Below are 16719 nucleotides of genomic sequence, written 5' to 3'. Positions count from 1 at the left end.
ACACAAGAGAAGGGGCCATACACTTAACATCTACAAAACTAAAGTTCTTTATCACCCTCTCCCCACTGTACAACACTGTCCCCTTGTGATAATATTGAGTGTACTGTCCGAGAGCTCTAAACGTAAGTCAAGACTTTAAATTCTATCTGGCATAAGTATCTATGAGTACCCTCACTACAGGGAGATTACACCGTATCGACCTACATTTCAAGAACTAGTTTACTTCACTACTTTAGTCTCTACGGAAAGGTCTAGCTGTCAATAATCACTATATCCAGTGGTGGATCCCCCTTCCCAACCAAGGAGAAGATACTTTCAGCTAACAAAGCAGTTTAAATGCAGTTTATTTTGTTTTAAATGAGATGCGTTTAATTCTAATAAGTAATTCTTAACAACAACTTGTAACTTACAAAGGACTTCCAAACACAAGTACAATTCTTACAGGTCAAAATGTCATACCAACAAGTCGCAGATGAACAAGTCGTCCATCACAAAAACCAAAGGCTGAGGAATGAATTCCAGGTCTTCTTTCTGTAACCCCTTCTTTCTGTCGTTCCCCCCTACCCTGACTGCTTTCTAACGTTTATACTGATTTTTTATTTCGTAGACATCATTGGAATGTGATGTTGTTTTTCAGGCCAGGTGACTGGAGTGTTTAATTAAGTAAATGTGGATCCCATTGTTCTCTTGTTTATGTTAAGAGGCTGAGCAGGGAATATTGGTTAGAAGTTTAACTTAGCAAACAACAAACATCTTGAGCCTTGGACAATTCTTGCTGTTTTTGCAAAAAGGATTTTACCTTAATGAGCAACCACTTCTTGACCTTTGGACAGGTCATACTGCTGTGCTAAAAAGCTGAGGTTAGCAATAACCTTTTTGGGGCCTGGAAAGTGAATATCCATCACACTCTGACCACAAAGGTTTATGAGGAGATGCTGGAAAACATTGTCCACCTCCTACATCTCAGGAGCTCTCCCTTAGTGAAAGCAGACATCAATGATGAAAGTCACCATTGCTTTCAGTGCATCAGCACAGCTTTTAGCTGTCTGAAGAAAAGAGTGTTTGAAGATCAAGACCTTAACCCTGGCACACAGCTCACGATCTACCAGGCTATAGTGATTCCTGTCCTCTTGTACATCTCAGAAGCGTGGATTACCCACAACAGGCACCTTAAAGCACTGAAGAGATACCATCAATGATGTGTCTGTAAAATCCTCCAAATTCAGTGGCAGGATAAGTGAACCAATGTCATTGTCGTCTGCCCAGCATTGAGGCCCTAATTACTCTCAGTTTGCTCTAATGAGCAGGCCACATATTTTGCACGCACAATATCAGACCCTCGAAACTGACACTCTGTTCAGAGCTATGTCACCAGGTGGAGAGAAGAAAAGATTGAAGGATGTTCTCAAAGCCTTTTTGAGAAAGTGTTCCATCGCCATCAATTTCTGGCATTGAGAACCTCTAGTCCATTCATCAGGAGCATGCAGAGAAGCAGCATAAATAGTTTAATGAGCACCTGAACCACCTACTGCCTGTCTCTTCAAGCACCTCATCCCCCACTTGTGGCAGATTCTGCCAGTCTTACATTCACCTCATCAGCCACCCAAGAACCTATAGACCTGCAGTGGAAACAAATCATCCTCAACCCCAAGAAGCTGCTCAAGCGGAAGACCTCTTATCACAAAATGTTCTGAGGACATTTGGAAGTGTGGATCTAGAATCAAAAACCAGACTGGCAGGATCTCAGCCCTGTTGCAGTGTGGTTGACATTTAATTCCTTTGGTGATAGTCAGCTCCCAGGACTCTTCACAAAACTATACCTTGACATTTCATGCATCACTCCACCAGTTTTGGTTTACTGATGTGAAAAATGTTTTCTGAAGTATTTTACTTCCTCTTTGACACAACAGTGATGTGAATATCAGATATACTGGCAGTTTAAATTATAGCAAGCATGCATTTCACTGTACCGTGCATAGATATTTTTTATTATCATAGGCATGATTAAGCTTTTTTTTTCCCCCAGAAAAAGATCCCAAATTGTGACATATCATCATGAAACATTCATGATGATTTTTGGAATGTTGTTTAATCGGCTGGAATCATTTTCTTCTCTCATTGCAAAGCATCTTCCTGGTCATAGGCCCATAAGCAGGGCTGTTTCTGAGTTACTCAGAGATCAGAGCTCCAGAGGTTGTACAGTGGGACAGTAAGGATGAGAGACATTTCTGGAATATTAGCTTAAGAATAGTATTGGAAAAATAAATGGGACTGAAAGCCAATGAAGCTCCTGGGCCCAATGACCTGTACCCCAAGGTACTGAAAGAGGTGGTAACGGAGATACTGAATGCACTGATCGTCATCTTCCAAAATTCCATAGATTCTACATTGGTTCCTGTTAGACATCATTCTGGAGTTATGGAATTATGTGCATAGCTTGTATTAATTAAAATGTGAATCAGTCTTCAAAAAAATCTGTTCACAATTCAACTTGCACTGATACTTAAAAGCCATCAAAATGAGCCATCAGGTGTGGGACATGCTGATTCTGTATGATTTTGGGTGTCTGGTATTTTGTGCTCAGAACCCTTTGGACCAGCCACCAGTATTCAAGGGGTTCTGCAAGTTGGGATGTGCCTCCATTGTAAATATGTAACTCTGCTAAAGTTACCTGTATACATTCAAAACATTAAAGTTAAATAGGTAATTATAGCTATTGAAAATAGAGCTAATCATTTATTGTTGTCTTTGTGTTTAAAAAATATAAAAACTGTTGCGTGTGGGGTGAGGACAAATAGATTCTCCAGAAGATCTGCTCGTGTTGAATAAAGACCTTTTAGATCTACCAGCTTCCAGTCTCCAAATGATTCAGTCACAGTCATAACAGTTCCCTCAGCTTGGAAGGTAGAAAGTGTAATGCCACTATTTAAAAAAACAGGAAGGAGAGAGAAAATAGGGCATCATAAGTCAGTTGGCCAACATCAGTTGAAGGGAAAATGCTATTATTAAGGAAGAGATAACAGGGCATTTAGAAAATAATAATAGTATTGGACAGTATCAAAATGGATTTATGAAAGGGACAACATAATTGAAAAATCTGTAAGAGCTTTTTGAAATTGCAACAATACAATAGATAAGGGTCACTCAATGGATATGACATATTTGGACTTTCAGAAGACCTTCGACAGGGTCAGGTCCAGCATGACTGTGCATGATATTTTCCATCTAAAATTAGGCTGCTCATCAAATTGTGGCTGCAACTAGAACTTGCTGTAGAAGTAAAAACCACAAAAATGGGAAAACCATATGAAAAGTAGTTGAAGGAAAAAAACAATGTAGTGAAAATATTAAACAGCTTAAAAGCCAAAAGATCACTGCAGCCATTTTCCTACTCTATTCTTTTAACAGCCTTTTCTACACTGCAGACAAATGACATTTAATTTGGAAATAAAATTGTGGTAGAGGTTATTAAACTGAATACTGATCAAGATGTTGAATAACCTTTTTGTGGGTTGTCATTTCAAATTTTCCAGAGACACAAATAATCTGGTGCTGCAAGATTTCTTCGGATTCTGTTTCCCCTGATGTATAGTTTCACAGCAGTAGGATTTAATTCCTGGCGAAATTTTAAAAAATGATATTAGAATCTTGTGTCATGATATTATGTCTTCAAGTAATAGGGAATGTCACTATCAGTACAGTGCTAAATAGTCTTTGGATCCTAGATATTTTGAGACATTGTGGAATGAAGTAGTTGAATGCAAGCTTGAACCAGTGATTCCTTAATAAAGCAGATTTCAAACATCATCCATGCTGTCACGGGAGAAGGTTCCCCCTGGGAATAAAGCACTCTATTCTATCTCACACTTCTTAGCAATTGCTTTAAGAATGGTTCAGCAAAGTTAAAAAGTAGTTTGGAGGTCTAGAGAAATTAAGAGTATATTACTGTTTAATTAAAGCATGACTGCAGTGGGAACTTTTGCTTTGGCAGAATTCCAGTGCATCTTGGTGTGATTGCAGATTTTCCACAATGATATGCTTGGATAATTCCTATAAAGACAAGTTATTTAGCACTATTCAGCTGATATCAGCAGTATTCAGAGGCCAGCTACAGTGTAGAGAAGTTGGTATCCTAGGTACACAACCTGAGGATTATTTTTGAAATAATTCCTCATCATATGCTATTACTCTATAATCAAATGCACTAGCCAACTTATATCCTTATTGTTAAATTCTTCACATCACATCTCGCTGATGCCCTTAGCAACACTTTACTTAAGAAATTACACAGGAAGTACAACAAACAGGTCTTTTAGATCAACTGATCCATACCTTAGTTTTATATTCCACGTTCACTTTTTGCTATCATAGAGTCATTCAGCACAGAAACAGGCCCTTTGGTCAACCAGGTCCATGCCAAACTTTTTGCAGGTTTTCACTAATTCCATTTACCTGCATTAGGATCGTATCTTCTATGCCTCTTAAAAGTGTACTTCTATTCCTTTCTCTCGCATGTGTTCATCTGAGTTCCAACTAAGTGCATCTTTGCTATTTATCTTGACTAGAGACAGGATGTGGTAGCACTAGAAAGAGTGCAGAAGAGATCCACCAGGATGTTGCCTGAAATGGAGGGTTTTATTTACAAGGAGAGATTAGACAGGCTGGGATTGTTCACACTGGAGCACAGGAGGCTGAGGGGTGACCATAGAGAGGTTTATAACATTTACCAGGGGCATAGATAAGGTGGTTGGTCACAATTTTTTCCCCTAGGGTAGGGAAGTCTAAAACTAGAGGGCATAGATTTAAAGTGAGGGGGGAAAATATTTTTAAAGGAGATCTGATGGGTACATTTTTCCATGCAGTGGGTATATGAACAAGCTGCCAGAGGTGGTAGTAGAGGCAGGTATAATGACAACATTTAAAAAAGCATTTGAGCAGGTACGTGGATAGGAAAGTAATAGAGGGATATAGGCCAAATGCAGGAAAATAGGATTAGCACAGATAGGCACCTCAGTCAGCATGGACGAGTTAGGCCAAAGGGCCTGTTTCTGAACTGTACAACTCCATGACTATTCCTTGTGTGAGTAGGTTAATGTTTTAAACAAATTCCAGAGAAACAAGTTCCTCTTGAGTGTGTTATTAAATGTATTACTCTTTACATTTATGGCCTTAGCTTTAATCTCCTGCACAAGTGGAAACAACTTCTCTAAATTCATCTGATCATATCCAAGGTTGAGGTTTACTTCAGTGTCATTCAAAGGGAATTCCGAAGAATCCATTGTCTTGTAGAGAGTTCTCCTGCAAGTAGTTTTCTTTGTGTTTGCTCCTACATGTTAATCCACCTCCCCGTCTTCCGGTCCCTCCTGAATTGTCTTCACAACTGGCCCCCACCCTTGTAGTCCTCTCACAGCCTCCACAACTGTGCCCCTCTCCTGCCATCCACTTCACCTCAGGCTTTCTGTCTGATCATTTTTGCATCTGGCACAACCCCAGTCTGCTGCCTAACTCAGTTGTACTCTCCACTATTTACAATAGCAGTAGATTGAGGAGGAAAAGCTTTTGCAGTAGTTTTCTTAGACAAGGCCTTTTTGTCTGCGCAAGATGTCTTGGGTCCTTGCATGATAGAATATTGTTGGCTGGGCACCTCACACAAAACTGAGCATGAATCTTCACGAGAGTTACAATTTCTAGGCTTTCCCCTTTAGCTGGGGATGTTAACACTGAAATAGAAAATATTACAAGTTTTAAAATATTACAAGTTTTAAAATATCTGAATCAGCCTGATTGAATTTGAACCACACTGTGAATCACAACTCAATGGAACTCTCAATTCTGAGTCAGAGGTTTGTGTGTTCAAGCCAAGACTTGAGCACCTAATCCAGACTGACACTCCAGTGCAGTGCTAAAGGAATGCTGCACTGCTGGAAACTGAAATGTTAAATCTGTTTCATTCTGCAAAGACACTACCTGACCCACTATTTCCAGTATGTTTTATTTTAATTTCAGATTTGCAACCTCCTTAGTATTTGGTTCGTGTTACAATGATGTTGAAATTTAAGAATTTTGCTAATAGATATCACTTTGCTGTTTGGTGTAGGCCGAATCTTGTCCTGGTACAACTTTGTTCAACAGAATTACTTGCTTAGTCACAAGTGTGATCACTATGCCAACCACATATCATCAGACCCAAAACAGATTCCCAAAGTACAGGTAGGCATGAATGAGTTTGCCTTTATTTCAACTATCTGGGAACTTTGGATAGTTTTAGCTTATAACACCAGATTTATTCAACTTAATTTTCTTTTGCAATGATGGAGCTTGAGTTCTTATCTTTTGGTTGCTTGCCTGGTATCAAAACCACCAGGACTACTATGAATTCAAAGGCAGACTCATTGCAGTGTAGATGTACTTTAGATGTCATGGAGCCTGCCTTTGGGAGCTTTTATGCAGCCTATATAGGCTGGTGTTTTAAGCTTCCACTGGTAGGGGATCATTTTATTAAGCCTGCTTAGAGACTTAGAAAAAAAATGCGCAACACAGTAGAAAATAAAGTATGTGGTATCAAACATCATCCATAATTAACTTGCAACATCAGACACAGGGATCAATTGAAGACAGTAGCCTAGTCTGTGGAGGAATAACAAGCCTTTTCACAATTCGTCATATTTATACCAATTTTCCTCAGGAAGCTGCCCTTATAGGTTGATGATCAAATTAGAGCTTTGGTTCCCCTAAAGACTTCCCCTCAAAAGTAATTTTACCGTATACCACACGGGGTCGGGAGGTAAGAGTACAGGACGAGTAAGGAAGGGGAGACCATATTTGCTTTGAGACCAATGGAGAAAGGGTAGTTTACATCCAACTCTCACCCCCAAAGTATTTTAGCTAGATCTTCATCACCGGGCAAGTTGGCTTTAATAAATCTACCCATTTACCACCTTTAATTGCTTTTAATTGTACAATTTTACCATTTCACATATTGCCACTGCGCCCAGAGTCCTACCAAAGTTCCCATCCCTTTAAGCAACACTGGCATCCCATCTTCTATCATCCACAGATTTCAACTTGTCAAAAAGCACAGCTGCCCATGTATCTTATCACACATTAAATCCTACTCGTTTATCATCCCTACCTTCATTGACCTGTCATAATTCTCCATTTTCAAAACTGCTACATGCAAACTCATCTTAAATGTTCAAATGCGCAGTCCAGTTCTATCTTGCGAGACTCCTCCAGCTTTATAGTCCTTCCCTGTCCTTTGATCATATAACTTTTGTGTAATTTCCCTTTCTCAATCGCTAAAGACCACACCTCTGTATTTCCTTCACAAGTCCTTTTGTCTCTTCTTTTCAAAAGTTTCTCAGTATTGATCATTTCATCAAAGTTTTGATATCACCCCACCCACCTCTATTTGATGCCTACTTCTGTTTCCAGACAGATGATTTTTATATTATAGTTGTTTTATGAATGCATGCTTTTGTTTATAAGGGAAACGATCTGATATTTGACAAGGCAATGTTATTTATTGTGAAGCTCATGTTAATCCAATAGCTGAAAATAATATTCACTAATTTGTTTTTATTAAGTTGTGCTCTTTAGATAAACATTGGTCACAATACCATGCAGGTCCTAGGAGTGTAAATGTATAGATATGGTATAAATTAAAGGTAAGTCAGAAGGGAATGGCTTAGATTTCCTGAGTAGGCCCATTGCCCACATTTTTCATTCCTCCAGGGGGTCATTTACCCAAAGTGCTAAACATGTTTGCCTCTCCACAGAATACTGCCTGAACTGCTGAGTACTTCCAGCACTTTGTTTTTTTTTTAAAATCTTTCTTCAGATACGAAGACTAATATCTTGCTGGCTGAGGTATTTCAAGGGCAAATCCTTGAACAATGTAAAAGAGTCACATTGTCAGCCCAGAACAAGAGCTGGCAACCAAATTCCTCAGGAGGCCTGGGACAGACAGCAAAATCCTGCCCTTTTCTTTGCTGACTGTCAAAACTTTTTAAGTCTCTGACTTAAGCTATATTTCAAAAATAGAGATATTGAAAGAATTAAAACATCAGGCTTCTAAATAAAATACATAATCAACTAAAACACTTTAAGCTACTTAATTAAACATTAAATTAAACATAGATAAAATTTAATAAATGTAACTTACCTTATTTCTTCATCCCCATGTAAATGAATGAGCTCATGGAATGGTCTAACACAACACAACATCCAAGAGTAGATTCCTTAGCATGATAAGAATAGAACATGCTGGAAATACTCAGCAGGTCAGATGATATCTGTGGAGAGACTCCAAAATGACTGAGCCCGAGGGAAGTACTTGGGACTTTCCCACATTTGGACAGGAATGCCAAACAGCAGAGAGAATTGCCAGGAGTTCCATGAAGAACTGCTGGGAAAACCCAACAAAATCTGGGCCCCTGCCTTTTCTACCAGCATTTTCAAAATGAACTATATGAACATTAACATTAAAATGATCCAGAAACCTACACCTAAAAGGGTCTAGAGTTTCCCATCTGAGGGCAATGTTTTTATATCAGCACTTTTATGATTTGGCAGTCAAGTGGGACAATCTTTAGGTCTTAACAATTGGTGCAGTGGAAATGTGTGCTGATATTTTCTCCATACAAGTGCCACAAAGTTCAGGAATCCCGAAATTTTTGACTGCTTTTCAGTGGGGTTTCGTCGTCTGTGCTCTAAGATGGTAAATTCATGTTAGCTGTGAAGAATTCAATATTTTCAGCACTTATATTGAGGATTTGCCTATTAAACTGGTACCAGGTTATACCTGGCACAGGAAAGCCACGTCTATCCCTTTCAGTGAAGAGGAACAGGTATGAAAGATGGAGGTGAGAATTAGGTCACTTATGCATTTTTGAAACAGTACTGAGCATGTCAGGCGGTATCTGTGGAGAGAGGGAAACAGGTTTAATGTACAGAGTAATGTTACGGTAGCGTAGCGGTTAGCGCGATGTTATTACAGTGCCAGCGATTGGGGTTCGATTCCCGTCACTGTCTGTAAGGAGTTTGTACGTTCTCCCGTGTCTGCGTGGGTTTCCTCCGGGTGCTCCGGTTTCCTCCCACATTCCAAAGACGTACGAGTAAGTTAATTTGGGGGTTTAAAATGGGCAGCGCGGACTCATTGGGCCAAAAGGGCCTGTTACCACACTGTAAATAAAATTTTAAAAAATTTAAAAAATTTAAAATTTAATTTAAAAATTTATTTCATATCTCCAGAGCCTGCAGTTCTTTAATTATGTTTTCGAAGTAATTAAATACTTTCCAGTATTTAATTTTTGAAGTATTTAATCTTTTTAAATACTTCCTCAGAAAGCTAAGGAAATTTAGCATGTCCCAGTTGACCCTCACCAACTTTTATAGATGCACCATAGAATGCATCCTATCCAGATGCATCACAGCTTGGTATGGTAACTGCTCTGCCAAAGACCGCAAGAAAATGCAGAGAGTTGTGGATATAGCTCAGTCTGTCATGAAAACCAGCCTCCCCTCCACAGGCTCTGTTTACACTCCTGCTGCCTCGGGAAAGCAGCCAACATAATCAAGGACCCTTCCCACCCCGGTCATGCTCTCTTCTCCCCCTTCCATCGGGCAGAAAATACAAAGCTTGAAACCATGCATCACCAGGCTTCTATCCCACTGTTATGAGATTCTTGAATGGACCTCTTCTATTGATAAGATGAACTCTTGATCACTCAATCTACCTCATCGTGGTCCTTGCACCTATTGTTTACCTGCACTGCACTTTCTCTGTAACTGTAACACTATATTCTGAATTGTTACTGCTTGATGTACTTATTTTTGAAATCATCTGTATAGATGGCATGTAAACAAAATTTTTCACTGTATCTCAATACATGTGGCAATAACAAACCAATTACCTATTATTTTTATACAAATTGTGAAACCTCTTGAACATCCTATTGTCCTTAATAGTCTGACAGCAGGTTAAAATGAGGGTATGCGGCTCCGAAGATTTTTATTGGCTATTTTTTTTGGGTGCTTGTGATAGCATTTCATCACACAAAGCCCTATCACCATGCAAGGCCTCTCTACTCCCCTTCAGACAGCAAGTTGACCTTAGTGGACGTGGAAAAGTTTGTTGTCAACTAACCAAGGTCAGTGACAAGTATGGCTATTTCCCTGTAGCAGAGGTTCTGGCCCATTTATTTTGATTCTGTTGCTTAAAGGACAAATATAATGGCTGCAATTCCTTTGGTGATTTTTTAAAAAACTTTTTTTAAACCGCTGCTGCTCTTTCCCCAGATACTTTTCTGATAGTCTGGTATCAATTAGAAACAAGGCACTAAATAGGCCAGAGGAAAAAAAACGACAAATGTTATCCTTAAAGCTGCATATTGTTTCCTTACACATGGAGCCAATTGACAGAAACCATGGAAATTACCACAGTTCCGATGAAGGATTGTAACAAAAATGTTAACTTCTCTTTCTTTCAGTTGCTGTCAGCCAACTGTATATTTGCAGAACTTTGTTCTTATTTCAAATGATGACGATCTATCATTTATGGTGTTTTTGTGGACAAGAATATTAAAAGGGGGAGAAATGTGCATTCTAATACTAGCCTGTAATGTTCTCTTACTGACTGTGATCTTAAGTGTGCTTCCTATTCCATTATTTAGGGTTAGAAAGGCTGAATTTTAATTGTACACACATTTCTCAAGAATTTGCTGTGAAGATACTTGATGCCTAAACTATTATCAGTGGGTAATCCATCCAGCAATTTGTGAATGGTGAATCACTGCAAATTATTGACCATCTGTGCTCCTCTATCATAAAATATTTCAACTAATCCAGGTAATTTATGCCTGTTGCAATTTATGTACAAGTTGAACATTTTTGATGGCAGGACTATAAATGGAGCATTACAGTACGTTTCCCATTTTGATAAACTAGAGATACACAAGCAGATGTTTCAGCAGACTATCAAATGTTTGAAAGAAGGAGTAGGTGTTAACAAGCATTATAAATGAGAGGGAGGACATTTGAAAATTTAGGGCCCTGCTAGATATGCCACTGCCACCAAAGGTGGAGATATCAAAATCAGGGGAAGGGCAAAATTATGGTGGGATCTGAAAACAAAAATGAGGACGTTAAAATCAAGGCATTGTTTAACTAGGAACCAATGTGACTCATAAGCAGCAGGGAGATGGGTGAGAAAGACTTGGTTAGAGTTAGGTCAGGGTGGTATAGTTTTAGGTGACCTCAAGTGTGCTGATGAACAAAAGGCTGGAGTGTATTGAAATAGTCAAGATTAAAGGCATGGGCAAGGGTTTCAGCAGCAGCTGAGCTGAGGCAGGGACATGGATAGATGATCTTTACTGTGGTAGAAACGGAAGATTTTGGTATGACTCTGATAATTGGTTCAAAGTATTCCTAGTCAAATATGATACCATTTTTAACAGACTGGTTCAGCCTTAGTTGCTAGCCAGAGAGATAGAGAGAGATATCAAGTTGATAGCTAGGGAAGTTTTTCGGGGGGTTGAAAATTATAATCATTGACAAGACCAAAGCAATAAACAAAATTTCTGCTTATCCAATAATGAATCTTGTACCAGCAGCCTAACAATTAAGAGACAGAATTGTTTCTGGATGCTATGGGGATGGCTTGAGAAAGGTGTTGGTGAGGTAGATCTGGGCATCAGTATGCTGTGGAAACTGATGCTGAATTTTAGTTTGGTAAGTAATAGTAGGGAGCATAGGAGGTAATGGTGAGGAGTGGAAAGAGAACTTACTGCAGATGATCCTTTCCAACAGAATGGAAAGGGGCAATAGTGCAGTCAAGCACAACTGAATGGCAATGGAGAGACTGGAGGAGGATAGTGTGGTTGGCCACGTCACAGGCTGCAGACACATCATGGTTGATGAGAGAGGATGGCTTATCATTGACACTGTCACAGGATATCACTTATGAGTTTGTCAGGAGCCTTTCTGATACAATGGGAGTTGGAGATGAGGGCAAAGGAACCTGATGAAATGATGCAAATAAAAAGTTCCAGAAAAAAGATTGGGAAGTGACAGCTCATTCAATGGTTTGAGAGGGAAAGTCAAGTGAATCAAATAATGAATTTTTATTAGAAATATTAATGTCTACAAAGCCCATAAACAATGCTGCAGATACTACAATAAGGCACTTTCATTGAATTTTCTTGATAAGCAAACTTAAATGCTAGAAGAGTGTGCAAAAGAAGTGTGTCCTGTGCTCCTCCTCAGGCAGACTACAAGTGCTGTCACAACCATTCGGTTTTCAGTGAAGATGCAAACATGGTATGGGGAAACAATACTTCCCAAGATAAATTTCAATTCAATGTGGTTCAGTTAAACAGCTTACTATATTTACCAAGCCCTGGTAAAATAGCTTTCTCTTGAACCTTTATCCCCACAACATTATCAGTGGCAATTAAGTTAATTCAGTTTCAGCCACATTTCCCCAGTTTCTTTTCTCATCATCTGAACATTATTTTACATATCATCCTGCTTTACATTTTACTTGGTCAGATTGCAATCAGAAGGCTTGCATTTACATTGTGCCTTTCACAACATTTTTAAAAAATCCCAAAAGCCCTCGACATCTAATGGTTTACTGTTTAAGGAAAACTGCTGTTCTGCTGCAAGAATTGCAGCAGCCAGTTTCCCCTGGGCAAGGACCCACGAAGTAATGGTCCAATAATGTGTCTTAGTGATGCTGGTTAGAAATAAATAGTAGCCAAGATACAGTTGACCACACTGCTCCTCTTTATACCGCAGCATGGAATATTTTAGAGATACAAAAGCTATAGCTGGACTACAGCTCACACCCAAAATAAAAGCAGAAAATGCTGGAAATGCCAGCAGCATTTGTTGAAAGATCCAAACATTTACTGTTTCTTTTTCCACAGATGCTGTCTGACCCGCTGAGTATTTCCAGCATTTTGTGTTTTTATTTCAGATTTCCAGTGTGAGATTTTTGATTTTCACAGTCGACAGTCTTAACTCGTTTGAAAATAGAACAATAAATGTATATTTAATTTTGATGACTCACATGCTTAACATACTTTTAGAAATTTAGAAACATTAAAAGGTAGAGCATTCTTTTTCTTTCCTATACTCTTAAAACCCAAAATCAAATAAATTTGAAAGAAACCATTGATGAAATTATTTGAAGACTAATGAATGGGCAGAACATGCAAAGCTGTACAGGAAATAAGCTGGAGTACACCTTTCTTCATTCAAAAACTAGTTTTTCTCTTGCGGAAGTACATAAAATCAAAAGCTGCATTCAAGCCAAGCAGAGAAAGAGTCGAGGGGAAGGGGGGGGGGGGGGGGGGGAGATGAAAGAACAGGAAGAAAAAAAAGGGTGTTGAGAAAGGGGAGGCAAAGGAAATGAATTTCAAAGGACGACAATTGGATGTAGAAAGGAAAAGGTAAAGGAAGGCAGGTGGCAAGAGAATGAAAATAAAAAGGGAAAGGGTGAAAAGCAAAGGAAGGCAAAGAATGACTGTGGAGGGGGTGAAGAGGAGAGAAAGAAGGGGAAGAAGGGAAATGGGGAAGGAATAAACAAAAGAAGGTTGGGAGAAGGTGTTGGCGTGTGAGAATAGGTACAAAACAGAAGTATGAAATGTAGCAAGAGTGAGTGGGAGGATGGGATAGAGGGAAAGAGGGGAAGCAGAAGAGAATAGCAGGGATAGGGTAACAGGATGGAAGTATGAAGAAAGGGATTCTGGATTAGTTAAGACAAAGGGGATGAGTTCAGGAAGTTACCTTGGCACAGAGAGGCAACTCAGATCGTCATCTGTGGAATGAAGCAAGTTTAGATCTGGAAAGTTGAGAAATGCTTTGCTGATATTAAGCTCATAGTTTTTTTTTAAAAATTGAAATACCGTGTAAAGCTACCCAGCTCGATCATTGCTACATTTGCAGAATGCTGTATTTAGCAGGTGCGTGACTAATGAGATGTGACACCTTTGACGTTGGAAAAGCTCTATCACAGCACCACCCAGAGGCATAACTGCTACCATAAGCAGTAAAATGGCTGTGCCTGTGAAACAAGATCACCTCGAATGCTTTCAATGAAACACTCACCTCATGCAGCAACTTTAATACAAATGAGAGAAGGAAATAACATAAGAGAATTGATTGCACCTTGTCTTACAATCATTTGGGCAGTTTTCTTTTAGTATCTAGTCTCATTTTACAAAATATGTAGTTACTTTTCAGCAGGTTAAAATTTCCCAAGGAAAGACTCAAACAAAAAACTTGAGCAAGATTATTGCAGGATTTTAAAACAATGTGAACCTGATGTATAGTCCGAGTTAGATTTTGCCAGCAATCCAAAGAGTCTCATTTTGTTAAGGTAATAGAGCTATTTCCTGTACTAGTATAAAAGGGCAGCAAAAGCCAAACTGATTTGTTTCTTTCCAAGATGTATCATGCAACAGCCAAAGGCATATCTAGGAAGCCAAATCACAGTTATGAGCTATGATGTGTAATGCCTACATTGGAGCAGTTTCTTTTCCAGTTGTTCATCATAGTGACACTCCTGACAGATGAAAAATAGCAAATCACAAGATGGTTCACCCAAAAGAATTGATGAAACCATGTTTTTATTTCATTCATCCATCAACTACAAGTAAACACACGTTTCTTTATATCATCATGAAGCCAAGAAAAACATATTCAGCCTGAGTGATTTGTGTATCTTGAGTGATTTCACTGAGAACTCTAAATATCCTACTGACAACGAAATTAATTAGAAAGGTTTTTCTAGACAACCTCTTCCTTTCCCACCAAATATCCAACCTCATCTCATATTCAGTAAGGGTACTACATGCTTCTAGATTTCATTCACAGTCAGTGCCTGCTATTATATCACTCAACAACTGAACCAGCATCATTGAGCTAACTTTTTAAAATCTTTCTTTCCCAATTCTGACAAAGGGTCTTGGATCTGAAATGTTAACTCTGTTTCTCTTTAGCCAGGTGGTGCCTGACCTACTGAGTGTTCCCAGCATTTTCTGTTTTTACTTCATTGGATTCAGAAACAGGAGTCTCAAGCAATGTAGGAAGCCTGCAGGTTATAAGCAATTTTAATGGATTCAAGCAGGCTTATCGTTCAGCTTGCTGTCAATTGCATGATGCCCGCATTTGCCCGTGGCAATAGCTTAAGTTTTGCTAGCTGAACCATCATGGATCATTCATGTATCCAGTTTTCGGCAGATTTACTCCAGGTCCTTAAGGTCGAGTCTTTGGAGCAGCTAATCTCCAATGACTATTTCTGCCAACGTCAGCTGGGTGGAGAGACAATGAAGGGGTGTTTGGTGTGCAGGAATAATATTCACTAATTAGCAGGAGACAAAACCCACATGCAGTGGATGCCAAAGTTACTGGAAGTGATGGGTGCAGTGCTAGAGAAATACAGGGTGGATAATTATAACAACTCAGAAGAGGATGTTTCTCGATAATGGGGCACATGGAGGAGTCAGGGAGCTGGAGGGTGTTGGACTACACAAGGAAAGCATGTTAATTCTATCGGTGCAGGAATAGTGCATCTTTATTGCAGTCTGTTCAAGAGTATTAAATATTAGTGTAGAAGTTGGATCTCCTAGTACTTGAATTTCAGCACCATGTGAACCAAAATTGATTTTCCATGGATTAAATTGCATTTGTGATCACTTCCAACTGGGCACTACTGGCCAATGTCTGTGCCAGCTAACCTCCAAGCTGTAGAAATCTGCATGGGTAAAGTTAAAACCCAAGCTGACCACAGCCATTCTAAACCTGACCCAAACTTTTGTAATTGCTGATACCCAACCTGATTTGAATCTGAGGCCGGACTAGAGTATCAGATACAGCTGCAACATCAGGGCACCTTTGATCCCCTTGCGATTGAAGCAGGACTCCCCTGGTTAGAACGAATGCCCTGTAACAGTCACAAGAACAGCACAGTGTGCTGAAATCACTAGTGAGACAAGTCAAAATGTCTCCATTCTGATGTGATGTTTTGCTCACGACATCTGACACCTTATTTCGATGGTCGAAATATTTGTACAAGTCATTTCTCTTTGCTCCATTATTGTTTGCAGTGGACCATGTCACAACCCCAGCTTTACTAATCAGCCCACACCTTGCAGTGGTATGCAGGGCACTCACAACATGGGAAGCCATGAGGGGAACGCATCATGGGGAAGATGGGGCCATGTTTAAACCTGCTCTGCCATCCCCTCCCTCTGCACTCTCCACTTCTATTGCAGCATTTTGTTGAGCTGTACTTTCAGATCTGACAACCTTCCACGCATATCAATAAAGATATAGCAGCTAATCTCTGCAGTTCCCATAATGAATACTTCAGTTGATAAAGGAATAACTATAGCACAATTTCAGTGGCCTTTACAACCACTCTCTCAGCTTTTCAGGGAAGACCCAAATTGGTGCTAGCTTTCAACACAACTTTTTAGTACATCTCAATGAATCAAGTCCAATTTCTATGCAGTTAACTTTCAGCTGGAGTGAAACAGCAATGTCTTCATGTGGAAAGTAAACGGAGAACAGGGAAGGTTACCGCAGGGATGTGCAGCTTTGAGATGAGAGGGACAGCAGGATTAATAAAACTATTGGCATAGTAGAAATGGGTAGCTGAAATGAAGCAATAGAATATTTTTTCAAGGGAAAGAGACATGCCATTAGGTAAAG

The sequence above is a fragment of the Pristis pectinata genome, chromosome 9, assembly GCF_009764475.1.
Source record: "Pristis pectinata isolate sPriPec2 chromosome 9, sPriPec2.1.pri, whole genome shotgun sequence".
Classification (NCBI taxonomy): Eukaryota; Metazoa; Chordata; class Chondrichthyes; order Rhinopristiformes; family Pristidae; genus Pristis; species Pristis pectinata.
This window is presented reverse-complemented; position numbering follows the sequence as displayed.